The sequence below is a fragment of the Canis lupus genome, chromosome 25 (assembly GCF_003254725.2).
Source record: "Canis lupus dingo isolate Sandy chromosome 25, ASM325472v2, whole genome shotgun sequence".
NCBI lineage: Eukaryota > Metazoa > Chordata > Mammalia > Carnivora > Canidae > Canis > Canis lupus.
The window spans coordinates 25,520,517-25,536,724 of NC_064267.1; the positions used below are offsets into that span (position 1 = coordinate 25,520,517).

At 35.4% G+C, this 16,208-nt stretch overlaps 1 non-coding gene across 1 annotated transcript; it reads left to right on the plus strand.

Moving 5' to 3' along the window:
- The first annotated feature begins 10,079 nt into the window (after positions 1–10,079).
- LOC112670250 (U6 spliceosomal RNA) lies at positions 10,080–10,184 on the plus strand. Its single transcript, XR_003142830.1, has one exon. It is a non-coding gene; the product is annotated as a U6 spliceosomal RNA (small nuclear RNA).
- Positions 10,185–16,208: the final 6,024 nt, after the last annotated feature.

Below are 16,208 nucleotides of genomic sequence, written 5' to 3' on the forward strand. Positions count from 1 at the left end.
ACAACAACAAACCAGAAGTGACAGAATAAAGTATCTTGAACATTTCAAGCATAATGTGAAGGAGTTTACTGAAGTGTTTCGTTACCCAATATTATCTTGTGTATAATTTTCATAACCCAAATGAACTGAGAAATTGAGTAAAGCAAGTCTCTAAATCTCTATCACAGTGTTCATTTCCACAATAACAAATGACCTTTAATCAGTTGCTTAAACGATTTTAATGGCTTTAAGTTTCATTTTGTTGTTACATTTTGAAATTGAATTGAAACTTTCCATTGATAAAGGTTAAATTTTTAAATATTATTTCACACTTCAGAAAATATTGTAGGGTTTTTCCTACCTGGAGAATACCTTTAATACTTTCTGGAAATTAAAAAAAAATCATTTTATAGTCAACATACTTAAGGGAACATGTGAAATAACTTGTTAAATAGATAATTCAAAGCCTACTTTATTTCATATAGTTTGAGGAAGATTGAAAAGGACCTAGTCATGTTTTAAATTCAAAACTATACAAAATTTTGAAAAATATAAATTATCCTTAGTCTAGTGGCCTTTTACTATCCCTAACTTTAAAAAATCCAGTACTTTAAAATCTCTGTGGATAATACATTAGTAAATAAGACATCCAATTCTTTGAAATTTATGTAAGACTACTTTGGTAGTTGGTGTGTGAATAGGAAAATAAGCTAAATAGTGGTTTAATGGAATGGCTAGCTGTCATCTTAGGGGTTGGAAGTGGGTTTGATAATCAGAGTGAACTACAACCAGATGTCTGATAATACAACCTATGGGTATTCTGAGTGGGAAATCTCTGCTGATCTTTCCATGCTCTTCAGCTATTAACTGGTAGGTTTAGTGTAGTAGAATTAACCATGAATAACCACAGAGTTATCCATGAAGAAGTTTAATAGAGAAATGATTGTTGTTGCTTTTTATAAAAGGAGGTTTCCATAAATGACAGGAGAATAATTCGAGATATTATCAATTATGGGATGTGGACTTGATCAGTCTGTTTTACATCTCTTGTAGTCAACTTCACTATCTTGTGTTTTTTTTTTCAACTACACCAACAGTTTTTACTTTAAACAATCTTACCTTAATGATCGGATGAAGACAGTGGGTATTTCCCCAGACAAATAAAAATAAAAATCTCATATATCAAATATTGAATTCAATTTTACAAATTCCTAATGTGTATCTTTGCTCCATCCACTCTGTCTAGATTTGAGCTCCATATTATTAAATTTTCTTGACAATATGCTCATTTATGTTTCCCAAGTGTGTAGCACCATGTGTGCACATTATGTATTTATTTAAAGAAGAAAGCAACAAATCACTATTACCAGCCAGGCATTGTGCTGATACCAGATTTCTTTTTCACAAATATATGGTAATACATTTGTGTTATTTAGACGATTTTTGTTCTATATTTCAAGAAAAATATGTATATGTATTTTTATTTATGAAATCCATACATTTTACTCTCTAACCCAAGACAGTGATTACCTTGCAATCTTAAAAATAAGTACAGGCTTTGATGCCTTGCCACCATAAGACAATATTACCTTCCTCAAAGCTTTCTTCCCTCTATCTAAGATCATTGATTTCCTTTGCATTTCTGAAGGAACTTTAGTTTGCCTTCAGTATATGCCGATCTCCAGCTGTTGCTACCCTTCCAGGAGTTAGTTTGATTTCCTTCCATTTTATATAGCTAGAGGTTTTAAAAATATTGTTCTTCTGAAGAGCAGAATCAAAGGTAAATGCATTTGAGTAGTATCCATCACCAACTGAATATCCTCACTCTTGCAATACCACTGTTATGTATTGATTACAGAATGAGAGTATCATTAGAGTAGCTACCAACATTTGTGGAGACAATTGATGCCTTGATCCTTGCAGTTTCACAGGTGTGGATGAAAAGAGGAATGCGGGGAAAGAGGATAATTAATAATTTGTTACATGGAAGCATTTATTACAGAAAATGAGAAAAAAATATATGTGAGTAATTTTTACATCTCCCCTGAGTAATGCCACTAAATTATTCATTGAAAAATGAAAAGGAGGGATGCCTGGGTGGCTCAGCAGTTGAGCATCTGCCTTTGGCTCAGGGTCCCGAGATCAAGTCCCACATAGCACCCTATGTGCCCTGCATGGAGCCTGTTTCTCCCTCTGCCTCTGTCTCTGCCTCTCTCTCCCTTTGTGTCTCCCATGAATAAATAAAATCTTTAAAAAGAAAAATGAAAAGGAGACTTTTGTATAGATATTTATACTATGCCCATATGTGTACACCAAGAATTCTTCATAAAAACATGATAGGGGGGATCCCTGGGTGGCTCAGCGCTTTAGCGCCTGCCTTTGGCCCAGGGCCCGATTGCCTTTGGCCCGGGATCGAGTCCCGCGTCGGGCTCCTGGCATGGAGCCTGCTTCTCTCTCCTCCTGTGTCTCTGTCTCTCTCTCTCTCCCTCTCTCTGTGTCTATCATAAATAAATAAATAAATAAATAAATAAATAAATAAATAAATAAATCTTTAGGGAAAAAAAACATGATAGGTATTCACCTTTCCATTCCTTTTGTTTTATATATTTATTGTAAAAAAAAAAGTCCATACATGTTTATATATTTAGGAAACAGTATAATGGTTGCGTCTGTGCCCTTTGTCTAAGCTCTGTACATGTCAACCTAGGCAAATGGCTATAGTTTTGAACACCCAGTCTCACTCTGCCTTACTATTATTTTTTTTTTTTTTTTTTTTTTTTTTTGCCTTACTATTATTGAAGACAAAATGCAATGCAGTATACTAACTCACATCTTGAGCCAAACACTCACCATATTAACCCATGTCCACACTTTTCTCTTCTTCCTCCAACTGATAACCCTCATCCTTATCTCTGTCCTTCTTCTTGTGTTTTTTTTTTTTTTTTTCTTTTAGTGCTGCTTTTGAATGGTGTAACTGAGCAAGAGGACAGATTAAAAGTCAGCACCACATCCGGCTCAGGGGAAGGAGACAAAATGATGCTTCCTGAACTGCTGTCTGTTGCTCTTATTAATGACTGAATATGGTGGCTCCATAATGAGTGTGGGTAACGCCCTGGTGCATATGAGGATCTCCTCCTATGCTCTGACTAGAGGTGTGTCAGTTCCTTCTTGGATGACTCCAGGTTGGGTAGTCCTGTCACTATGGTCCCCCAGAAATGTGATTCCCTTGATACAGGCACTGTCATGAAGCTTCCCAGCTGAGTCTCTTACATCCTGCATTTTGGAGGCCAGAGGCACATTCTTCATTCCATATGAAGGTCAAGAATTTTTTCTGTCCAGGAACATCTCAGTGTTTCCTACACGAAGCAAAGTGCTCTCCCTGAGGATCAGCTTTGTTGTCTCAAAAAAGTGCTACTATCATGGTTATGTGGAAGGGACCCATAATCCCTGATTGTTCTCAGTACCTGTTCTGGGGGCTCTCAAGGAATATTATAGGCAAATGACTTGGCTTAAAATAAAGCCCAAGATCTTCTAACACATTTGAACATCTGAGATATAACATCAACAGTGAGGAAACACATTTTCCACTCATGAGATGCGCATTAACAGATAATGAAGTAGCACAATGGTTGAAGTTTCTAAAAGTGATAGTTCCTCTTTGATGCAGAGTGGGTATCAAAATTGGTGGAACCATAAGCAGTTTCTTGAATTGGCAGTAATGAGATACAGTCGATGTTTTTGAAGAAAATAATCCATCAAATGTGCAGAATACAGTGTGCCTTGTTATCAATTATGTAAATCAATGTTTTAAATCACTGAATGTTGATGTGATTTTAATAGGAATTGAGATATGGACTGAACAAAACCTCCTTTAAACTGATATTATTAAACCTCTCCTAGTGGCATTTTGCAAGTAGAATAATGGTGATTTGGGCACTCATTTGCCTCATGATCTCACATTTATTTTTGTAAAAAAAAAAAAAAAAAAAGTCTATGGAATTGATATTGGCATGACCTAATTAGAACAGTAGGTAATATGGTCTTCATGTGGAGTCATTAGTTCATACAAAAAAACTTGTATGATTTTGCATTTACAATGTCACGTAGGTTGGCCATTCTCTGGGTATGCTACATGGTGAGAGGCGCATAAGGTTTTCACAGTGATGTCAACTAAACTCAGGAAGTGCAGTTATGCTAACTATTAGAACATTGTGGCAGAAACAGAGTGTTTGTATATTTTACCAACTCTAGACAGAGTCTTCAAGTACACACGCTGTGGAAACTGTGTGGATGAAGAAGGAGAGGAGTGTGATTGTGGCTCCTTAAATGTGTGTTCAAAAGATCCATGCAGGGGCACTTGGGTAGCTCAGTGATGAGCATTTACCTTTGGCTCAGGTGTTGATCCCAGAGTGCTAGTATTGAGTCCTGCTTTGGGTTCCCTGCAGGGAGTCTACTGCTCCCTCTGCCTATGTCTCTGTCTCTCTCTGTGTCTCTCATGAATAGATAAAATCTTAAAAAAGGAAAAAAGATCCATGCCAAGAGTCATACTGCATCCTGAGTCCTGGAGCTATTTGTGCTGCTGGGCTTTCTTGCAAAGACCTCAAGATCATGCTTTCAGGTGACCTGTGTAGATAACAGGTAAATGAATGTGACCTTCCTGAGTGGTGGGATGGAAATCCTATCAGTGTTCAGAAGATGTGTGTGTGCAAGATGGAGTTGAATGCACAGGTGGTAGCTACTTCTATGAAAAGAGATGCAATATTTGTGATAAACAGTAAGGAAAATTTTTGGCAAAGAGGCCAAGAGTGCAAATCAGAGTTGCCATAAGATAATGAACATCCAAGGTGATGACTGGGATAGCTATGGTATAAATGGTTCTACATATATACTAGATAACATATATGATATCTTGTGTGGGAAGATTCAGTTTTAGAATGTGACAGAAATTCTTCTTTTGAGTGATCAGGGTTTTTTAAGAGTTATTTATTTATTTCAGAGAGAGAGAGAGCAAGTGAGAGAGAGAGAGCGAGCACACAGGACAGTGGACTGGTAGAGGGAGAAGGAGACAAGAAGTCACCTTGCTGAGCAGGGAGCAGGAAGTAGGGCTCAATCCAAGATCCTGAGATCATGACCTCGGTTAAAATCAAGAGTCAGAGGCTTAACCAATAAGACATCCAGGGGCCCCTTCTGAGTGATTTTGTACCATGCATTCTACTCACCTTAATGACATCACCTGCTGGGGTACAGACTACCATGGAGGGATGTTAATACTTGATACTAGTGCAGTGATAGATGGTACAGAGCACAGTGCAGAGCATATCTTCATCCAAAGGAAGAGTCCATATGTCACATTTAGCAAGCACTCTTTCACCTGAGACTTGCAATATGAATGGGGTCTGCAACAGCAGACATCACTGCCGATGCAAGGGTGAGTGGGACCCTATTGACTGTGGGGAGAAGGCTTTGGAGGCAGCATAGATAGTGGACCAGCCCCTCACAAGAAGAAGAAGCGTCAAAAGAAGTTTTACATGATACTACTTGGGATAATTCCATTTTGCTTCTTATGTTGTTTTTTACTTGCTTTTTCTAAGAAATGAAGAAAAGGATGAGGAAAAAAATAGCAGAATGCTCCACCTGCACCAACTTCATTAGAGAAACAAAACCACAGGGTTCATAGTTCATCTTAGAAAGAAGAGCAAGGTGTTTCAACTTAAAAAAGAAATGCAAAAAGTTATTTCAAAAAAGAAACCCAATTCCAAATGATCTTTCTGATGTGTTAAGTTTTAGTCTCCTGGCAAACAGAAATATTACAGCATACGTCATGTTTAATGACAGAAAATTCTCATGACTTTTCATCATTGAGGATCATAACTGTTAACCATTAAACAATTAACAAAATACATAACTCCTACCATAATTCTATTTATTTTAAACAATTTTAGTGATTAATTCTTCGAGGAACTAATTTCTTTATGTTTCTAAACAAAGGCACACTTTGTGGATGGTGTGTGTGTGTGTGTGTGTATGCATATGTTTGTGTTTAATTGGCTGTCTCTCACTTCCACACTTTCTTTTTGTACTCTACATTGTCACATAGGGGGTGGGAACCTACAAATTGCATTTCTTCTTTGACAGACTTCTCCCTATGTGCCAACTGAGGGGACTGAAGGGAGTCTGGAAACCTGGGAAATATTTTGATTGGTCTACATGTCAGTGTTGCTTCATTAACAGCTTTCACCTTGGCATCAACAATAACTTTCTTCTTATACAATATTTATATAGATATATACATGATATGTAGGTGGTAGACAAATTAAAGATAGATGATAGATACATGGAATGTGTTTATATAGATATATTCATATACAAATTCAATTTTCAGAACTAACTGGTAATTATCAGCCTCAGATTTGATAACAATCTCACTGTTAAACTTATGGAGATACTTACTTCCGAACACAACTGCCTGACCAATACTTTGACCTGAACTTTTTCATTAGTTATACTAACCAAATTATATAAAAAGAGTTACAAATTTTCCTCTTCCTTTTTGATACATCAACTTAATTCCTATAGATATGTTGGTGGTGTATATATTTCTTTGAGTGCTATAACTCTGGTGTGTGACTTAGTAACTTCTTTAATGGATTTTATTTACTTTTACAATATTGATCTTGTTTTTTTGTTTGTTTGTTTGTTTGTTTGTTTTAAGATTTTATTTATTTATTCATGAGAGATACAGAGAGAAAGAGAGAGGCAGAGACACAAGCATAGGGAGAAGCAGGCTCCATGCAGGGAGCCTGATGTGGGACTTGATCCCGGGTCTCCAGGATCATGCCCTGAGCTGAAGGCAAGCACTAAACCGCTGAGCCACCCAGGGATCCCCAATATTGATCTTGTGACTCTCATTTCACTGTGCCAGAATTCTATACTTATATATACTATCTAGTTTTCAAATATACTACCTAATTTTCCTTTAAAAACTAGAACACTAATTTCTTGTGACAAATTGGCACATTCATACTATTATAAAATCCGTATTTTCCAGATCATCTTAGAATTAGTTTACACATAAGTATTAAAAATCATATAAAATTTATATCAATGGCTACACATAACAAAATGATAGCTGAGAAATGATAGAGGTTAATTTAGATCACTGGATTATATTACATCAGAAAAAGCAGTAAATATTAAAAAGTACATAACCAAGAAATTAGAAAAGAAATTGCTGAAGGTACATAACATATAAAAGGATATAAATTAAGGTGCTATAGGAATGTAGGCAATACTGACTCCATTTTTGGCCCTCCATCTTGTTCCTGTCCTGTCTTGGGGCTACATGTCCGAGGCCCCTTCGAGATTAATATACACATACCTTAGAAAATGCCTGCCAAGGCTGGAATGGGGAAAGGCTTGCTCTGGCCCTCCATCAATTTGTTAAAGATAACAGTTTCTCACCTTCCTGACTCATAGATGGTGCCCTGAGATCTAATGAAAGGTTAGCTATCAATTATATGAATGCTTTGATCTCATTATAATGCCTTCTGCATGACCCCTTGCTCTATAAAATCTATGGACTAAGGTCTGGACACTGCAGAGAATAGCTGTGCTGCTCTGTATGGCTGCCCACCTGATCTTCTCTAACAGTAAGTTATCCTGAATAAAACTCTGTGTAAACTGTGTGGAGTCACCTGCTTCATGTTGTGGTCTCAAAGTGCCTTCAACAGGGAGGACAGTATCTTCTGTATTCTAACAGGTAGTATTAGGAATTAATAGCTTTTATAATATGAAAATCTTTGGAGATACTGATTAAGGAAAAATGAAAGACAAAGATGAAAAACCATAAGGCAAAGAAATGAGGGCAGGGCAAAGAAATGAGGACAGGACAACCAATCCACGAGAGACAAACAGGACATTGAAATAATATAAAAACTTAATATGAGTAAATTTAAAAAACTGAGCAGACTTTTTTTGAAAATGTGACATATGCAGAATCAATTTTAAACCCAGAATAGGCTATGGTAAAGGAATTGGATTATTAGTGTCAAGTCTACCCGCACCAAAACCAGCAGCCCCAGTAGGGCTTACAGACATGTCTCCAAATAGTCTAGGATTAAAATATAATGAAATTCAATAAGAAAACTTCAGATTAATATATAATATATGAAATCATGTACCTCATTTTATAAAACTAGCATAACAGAATAAAACAATCATGTGAGTATTGTATGAAAAAGCCAACTTAAGGGGAAAAGTAATTTCTGAACCTGCATAGTACTTCAAGATAAATAAGGGCTAACATTTATTTTCTTACCAATATCTCCCCAAATTTGAGTACAACTTTATAAAATGTAAAATATCGGTTTGACTCCCTATTCTTATACCACCTTAATAGGGCAAATTTTGTTTACACATTTATTTATGGCTCTAGAGTTTCCCCTCAAGTTATGATTCATGGAAATTGAGTTAAATGGATTTTTAAAAAATGCACAGTTATGATATTGTGAGAATAAAATAAGTAAAACAAATTAGTCATGTACAGTCCTTTTCAAAATTTCAGAGATATGCTTTAATTTAAAAAACTAAATGTTTGAAAGTTCTATTTAGAACTATCTTAGAGTTAAACCTACTTTGCGATATTTAATCATGAAGTACTTGCAAATTCACACAGATAGCACAATTACACTTCCTGTCAAAATGATGCCTGCAGTATTCAGAGAGAGAATGTTTATAACAGCACACATGCAAAGGCTAAAAGACATTTACTAAAACTTGAGTTTTTCCTTTTATTCTTCCCTACCTAAAATTAGACAATCTCTACAAAATCAAAACTAAATCTCTAAATATTTATAAAAACCAAAATAAAATCACTGGAGTGACTAATCACAACTTTTCATATCTGAATCAGAAGTCCCTTTCCAGAAGTCAGCATAAGGATGTTTATTATTTGGAAATAAATGTATAAAGATAAGTAACAGCAAAGTAAAATATTGGGTTCTCACAAGTGGCTAGTTTGCTTTTGGTCTTGCTAGATAAAATAAGATAGTAAATCCTACTGATCTGAACAGAGCTTTTACTTTTAATAGGATATTGTTCTATTAAGAACTAACCTGAATACCATTACTTACTTTATTACAGCTTTCTAAATCTTTGAATACTATTACTGAATAAAGCCTCATATTATGAACCATACTGTGAAAAACACATTTTTTAAAAAGTAGCTTTTTTCATCTTTGCTTCAATATATTTAAATAAGGAATCACCAAGCATGCTTTATTTTTTAAAATATCATTCTTCAAAATGTTTTAACCCAATCAATAATAGTTGTGACTCAACATGAGGATTTTTTCTTATTTGGTATTTCATTAAGGATTATACTTTAAGATTTCAAACTAATATCAAGAAACAAACAAACAAACAAACAAACAAAAAAACCTCTCAGGGCAGCCCGGGTAGCCCAGCCGTTAAGCACCGCCTTCAGCCCAGGGTGTGATCCTGGAGACCCTGAATCAAGAGTCTCATGTCAGGCGCCCTGCATAGAGCCTGCTTCTCCCTCTGCCTGTGTCTCTGCCTCTCTCTCTCTCTCTGTCTCTCATGAATAAGTAAATAATATCTAAAAACAACAACAACAACAAAAAACCTCCCAGTGCATTAAATGATGGCATATTCTGTTCCTACACTCCCTAATTACTTACTTTTTCCCCCCTTATTTATTCTTGGACATCAGCTGAACAGTTTAGGCAATAAATTATATATGTGTGTATATATATAATACATATGTATTCATATGCTTCCAACAGGCACCATTAAGTAAGTTAATGAATGCAAAACTTTGTCATTAAATTAATTTTTTGTTATCTTTAAAAAATTTAACTTAAGTTGGAAATTTCAAAACCTGGAAAATTAAAAATTTGTTAAATATTATTGCAAAAGAATTTTCATAAAAGTATTTTATTTTGTAATGTTTTCCAAGTTTTTCATTTTCATTTTCCCTTTTAAATTGGCAATAATAAATTAAACAAAATCGATACTGTGAAAAATTCACATTAAATTGATTTATTTGAAGCATTAAAGAGGTAATCTCAAAAGTTGGGATATGCTCACTTCAGCAGCATATGGCTACAATTGGAAGAATACTGACAAGATGAACATGGCTCCTTTACAAGGATGACACACAAATTTGTAAAATGTTCCATATTAACAAACAAAAGAGTTGATGATTCATCTGCTTCTTCCTATCTAAATGAAGCAAGAGGGCACCATCAAAACTTCAGCTACCTTAAGAGAAACCAAATGACTTAACAAGTGAACATTTAAAATTGAACTTTTAAATCAAATATACTGGAGCAATTTCCAGTAAAATAATTAGATCAATATTGGAACATCTGGGGCCTACTTGTCAATTCTTGAAAGTATCTTCTAACAAGCAACTATTACTGCATTTCTACCACTTACCACAGAAATCCACCAAGGATCAACAAAACAATATTGCCAAAGTACATTTGCCATTGACTAAACACTCTCCCCTTGCCTACATTAGCATTATTTTGTGAACAAGTGGGATGTGCTTGAAAAGACAAAGCCAGAACATTAAAATAATAAAAATAAAAGCTAATTGAGAACTAGCATCCTAAATCTACATTAAATATCCTATTTCAGTATTCCATGGCACTGTTGGAATATTTATTTTATTAAAGTATTTTAAAATTTAACTTTTTATTGAGTCAAACTTACATATTGTAAAATTCCCTCATTGTAGGTCTACATATATTTTTTTTATTTTTAGTAAATTTATGGAGTTGTGTGATGATGACTATGATCCAGTTTTAGAATATTCCCATTATCTCAAAAAGCTTCCAAATACTTAGACTTTATTCTGTTCTGACCTCCACCATGGCAATCAATGACTCTACAACGATCTTTGCTTGTCATTTTATATTATGGAATCCCACTATATGAAACTGTTTGATTGTGGTTTCTTTCATTTAGAATAATATTTTTGAGATGTATATTGTAAAACGTATTAGCAGTTCGTTCATTTTTTTTTTTTTTAATTGGTGAATTGCATTCCATTGCACAGATGTAGCATATTTTGGTTATCCTTTCACTGGTTCATCAACAATACATTGCTTCTAGGTTTTGGCTCGTGTGTATAATCCTTCAAGAATTTCAAGTACATGTCTTTGTGTGAATATATTTTTATTTTTCTTAGTTCATATGGTAAGTTTATGTGTAACTTTTAAGAAAACTATCACACTAATTTCCCTAAGTGTCTGTAACACATTCCATTCCCATGAGTAATGTGGGGGTAGTTCCAGTATCTTCCCATCTTTACTCCTACTATTTTCTTTTTAATTATAGCTTTTCTAGTGGATTTAGTGATATATCTTTGTGGTTTTCATTTGCATTCCCCTAATGAATAACAATGCTAAGAATCTTTCCAATTTCCTGTGAAACATTCATATATTTTCTTTATTCCATTGTCTGTAAAACGGTCCTTTTCTCTTTCTTTTTCTTTCTTTCTTTCTTTCTTTCTTTCTTTCTTTCTTTCTTTCTTTCTTTCCTTCTTTCTTCTTTCTTTCTTTCTTCTTTCTTTTTTAGAGAGAGAGAGACAGAGACAGAGATAGCGGCAGGGAGTGAGAGAGGGCAGGAGTGGGGAGGAGAGGGAGAAGCAGACTCCCTGCTAAGCAGGGAATCCTATTTGGGACTCAATCCCAGTATTCTGGGACCATGACCTGAGCCAAAGGCCGAAGCTTAACTGACTGAACTACGCAGGTGCCTCTTCTGGGTTTTTGTTGTTGTTGTTGTTGTTGGATTTTGTCTTCTTATGAATAAGTCTTAAGAATCTTCATGTATTTCAAATACAGTCTTTTACAGATGTATGATTAGCACATTTTTTTCCAGTCTTTGTCTTTTCTCTTTAATGATTTCATCTAAAGCATATAGGTTTTCATTTTGAAGAACCCTATTTTTTTTCCTTTGTAAGTCATGCTTCTTCATGCTTTGTCATATCTAAAACCATTTGCCTAAACGAAGGTCACAAAGACTTTCTCCCGTTTTCTCTTAGATGTCAAAGTAGATTTTTTTTTTCTTACATTGATGTCTATAATCTCATTTTGAATTGTCTGATAGCATGAAGTAAGAGTTTAGGAGTTTAAGTTCTCTTTTCCATGCACATGTTTAGCCAGTTGTCCAAACAAAAATTGTAGAAAAGACATGTCCATGTCCCCTAGAGTTAGCTGGGCATATTGTTGAATAGTAATTGAGCATTTATGTAAGGATTAATGAATTTACCCTCAAGTCAATCCCAATGAATCTACATCCATCTTTTTCTGTTTTATGCTGATCGTTTGACTGAAGTTTGTCATTTTTGTTAATCTGTTTAAATTACCAACTTCTGGGGTGCCTGTGTGGCTCAGTAGGTTAAGCATCTGTCTTTGGGCTCAGGCTATGATCTCCAGATCTTAGAATTGAGCCCCATATTGGGATCTCTACTCAGCATGCTGCTCATGCTCTCTCTCTCTCAAATAAATAAACAAAAAATCTTTAAAAAAATAAATCACCTGCTTTTAATTTCATTAATTTTGTCTATTTTTTTCTGTCTTCTATTTCATTGATTTATTATTTCATCTTAATTATCATCTTTTTTCAGCTTGGTGTATGCTTAGATTGTTCTTTTGCTTTGTTTTTAATACAGGTTATTGACACAATCTGTTTTCCACTAAGCACTGTTTCAGATGCAGTCCATAAGCCTTATACATTGGTTTGTTTTTTTACTCAGTTTCACTCAGTTCAAAATATTTTCTGATGTGACTTGACTTTCTTTGTGACTTGTTGTTGAACCATGGCGTTGCTTAGAAGTGTGTGGTTTATTTCCAAATACTGCAATGGTTATCTACCATCAGTAGGTTTCACAGTTAAATATACAAATGAGTTGGCTTGGATAGGATGTCATTATTAAGTTCATTTTTACAACTGCTTGTTCAAAAGGCTATATTCCTAATATATATTTGAGTAGTTCCCTTTTTATTTGAAAATTTATGTAATTTTATGGGGCTCCTTGGGTGGCTCAGTCAGTTGAGCGTCTGATCTTGATTTCAGCTCAGGTCATGCATGATGTCAGGGTCACAAGAATGAGCCTCAATTCAGGCTCCCATGGAGGCTAATTAAGAATCTCTCTCTTCTGGGACACCTGAGTGCCTCAGTGGTTGAGTGTCTGCCTTTGGCCCAGTTTGTGATCCCAGGGTCCTAGGATCTAATCCCAGACTGGGCTCCCTTCAGGGAACTTACTTTTCCCTCTGCCTCTCTGTCTCTCATGAATAAATAAATATTAAAAAAAAAAAAAAAGATTCTCTTTTTCTCCATCTGCTCCTTCCTCCCCCCTAAAAAATTCTGTAACAAATAAAAACTGGTAAAATTTATTTTTCCATATCTGTAACTAAATGCTATACACATCAGCAATGCCAAGTATGGAAGACTGACCTATCTCTCCTTGTTGGGTAAATATATTCCTCCTTTCTTCACACACACACACATCCATCCCTATACACAAACACACACATACAAAAAATGTTTAAGCTGTTTGCTCTTTAGATCAATTACAAGGGTTTCATATATAATAGATTTTATTTTATTTTTTAATTTTTATTTATTTATGATAGTCACACACAGAGAGAGAGAGAGAGAGAGGCAGAGACACAGGCAGAGGGAGAAGCAGGCTCCATGCACCGGGAACCCGACGTGGGACTCGATCCCAGGTCTCCAGGATCGCGCCCTGGGCCAAAGGCAGGCGCTAAACCGCTGCGCCACCCAGGGATCCCGGGTTTCATATATAATAATTGATTTTGTACAAATATGAAAGTTACCTGCACTATCAGGACAGGGAAGACCATCGTTCCCAAATTTTCTAAATAACTGAAGGGAAAGTATCTTCGTCAGAATTCTGTTTCATTTGTGTTGTATCATTAAAAGGTATGTTGCTAATGAACATCTATTGAGTACCCATTCTGTAGTCAACATACGACTAAGCAATAGTTCAATAGAAGTAATAGTCTATTACTTCACAGCTTCCTGTTACTTTGATCTGGATATCTTAGACTATGACTTATCTATTCAATACTGAATTGCGTCAAGTTGGATATAATACCCCACAGATTTTCATGCCCAATGTGATTCCTACTTCTGCTTTCAGATAATTTGGCATTCAGAGACTGTAAAGCTTGACACTTTAGAGATTTCCAGCTATAAATATTTAGCTGTTGCAACAGTTTCTATCTAGGAGTAAAATACAAAACATCAGTAATCAGATCTTTCTCTTTGTTTGTTTTCTGCTCTATCTAAAAGGAAAAGAAAGCGTGCCTGGCCAGCTCAATCCATAGAATATGTGGCTCTTGATCTCAGGGTTGTGAGTTCAGGCCCCATGTTGGGTGTAGAAATTACTTAAAAATAAAACCTCAGAAACAAAGAAAAGGAAATGACTATACTGAAGATTCAGGCAGCCCATTATTACTTAGTGGGTGGAGGGCTATTTTGGGTGTCTGCGAGATGTCTTTATTCACAATTTTTAAGAAAAATTTTTTTATTTTTCCAGCCATTTTGTACTGTATTTACAGATCTTACATTTAATGCAAATATACCTACATCAACATGAGTTTCAGTTGGCTTAATTTAAAATGCAAGATGTTTGGGCCTGACAATGGTTTCTGGAACTGAATTTATGAGAAATGACTCTAACTCTTCATTGCTTTCAGATCAGAGTTCTACCGTGGATTACCTCTTAATTGGTATGGAAGCTTATAATTGCAGCAGTTCTTTGGAATCCTTTCATCAAAAGTACTCATGCAGAGACTTAAAACATATCCCAAACCATCTATCTGAAAATCTGCATACAGATTATTTTCTGCCTCAATTAAAGTCCAGCTCAGATGGCTAATGTCCTTTGAGTCAGCTGTAAAATGAGTAGCCCTCAACCGTCCACACAAAATGACAAGGCATCCTTTTAAAATTCTATTTCTGCTTAACTAAACATCTGCATCTCAGATGCAGTAATTTGTACTCAGATGTATTGCTTTCTTCTTCTCTAACTAGACAATTTGTATAAATGTTTTTGGTAATTAATTGTTCTTATTTTTTATTATTTTCTAATTAGCACATTTTATTGATTTTTTTGTCTCAATAATAACAGTAATTTAATTGGCTGATTCCTTAACATTCTTGTTCAAAATATTTAAGTCGATCTGCCAGCTTTTGACAATATCTCATTCAGGGTGAGAGCCTTGGTTATGTAATTAGAAAGCTCAGGAGAAGGATAAGTCCTTTAGAGTGTAATAGACACTGAAATTACAGTTTTCATGGGCACTTCATCAAGTTATTTATTTCAAATCCTAAATTTCTGATGATAGCTGGAAGAGAAATGGTCTCAGTGGGGTAACAGTAACTTCCTGACCATGTAGGTTGTCACTCAGTTCTCCAAATAAGAAAGGATCTTTATAGGAAATTTTTCTAGTGTCCTATTTCTGGATTCCTAATATCTTAACCAGGTTCTCTAGATTCATATCCTGTGATGGGGAATTCCCTTCAAAGGCTTTAGAAAGATGATGCTCTGACAGAAAAGTGTTAGGAAGGAGAGAAAGCAGGATAGGGGAAGGGACAGTTCTAAGGAACAATGAGTTTTTTGCTAAAATGCAATGTGAGCTCATCCACACAGGTATTTCTGGAATGTGAATCTTATCATTGAGTACATTTCATGTTGAGGCAAGAGGAATGGTGGTTTGTTCACCCAGCTCAGTAGCTCAGTATAAATCATGGGCTGCAGGCTACTTGAGTGAGCAAGTGTTGGAGAGAAGGAGGAAAAAGACAATAAAACCATCCAACCTCACAACTGACTCAAGTTGATTGAAGGATAATTCTCAAAAGAAGAATACAGTGGTGCACCAGTAACAGTTTAGGTGAAGAGGGGTAGCCAGGGAAGGGGTGCACTCCTATATCTATATAATCAGTCAACTTGCTTAGATTACATATTACTGGGGAAATCAAAACAATCAAAAGACACTCCTAATGCCAACTATTGATATCTGTACCAAACAATTCTACCCTCTCTCTGGTAATTATAGAAGAAAATTGTACTCAAATACAAAGCTAAATCTTCCAAGTTTGCATTGGATTTCACTCCCTCTGGTTTATTCAGAAACATCATTTCAGCAATCCTCTCTTCTCTATCCCTTCCT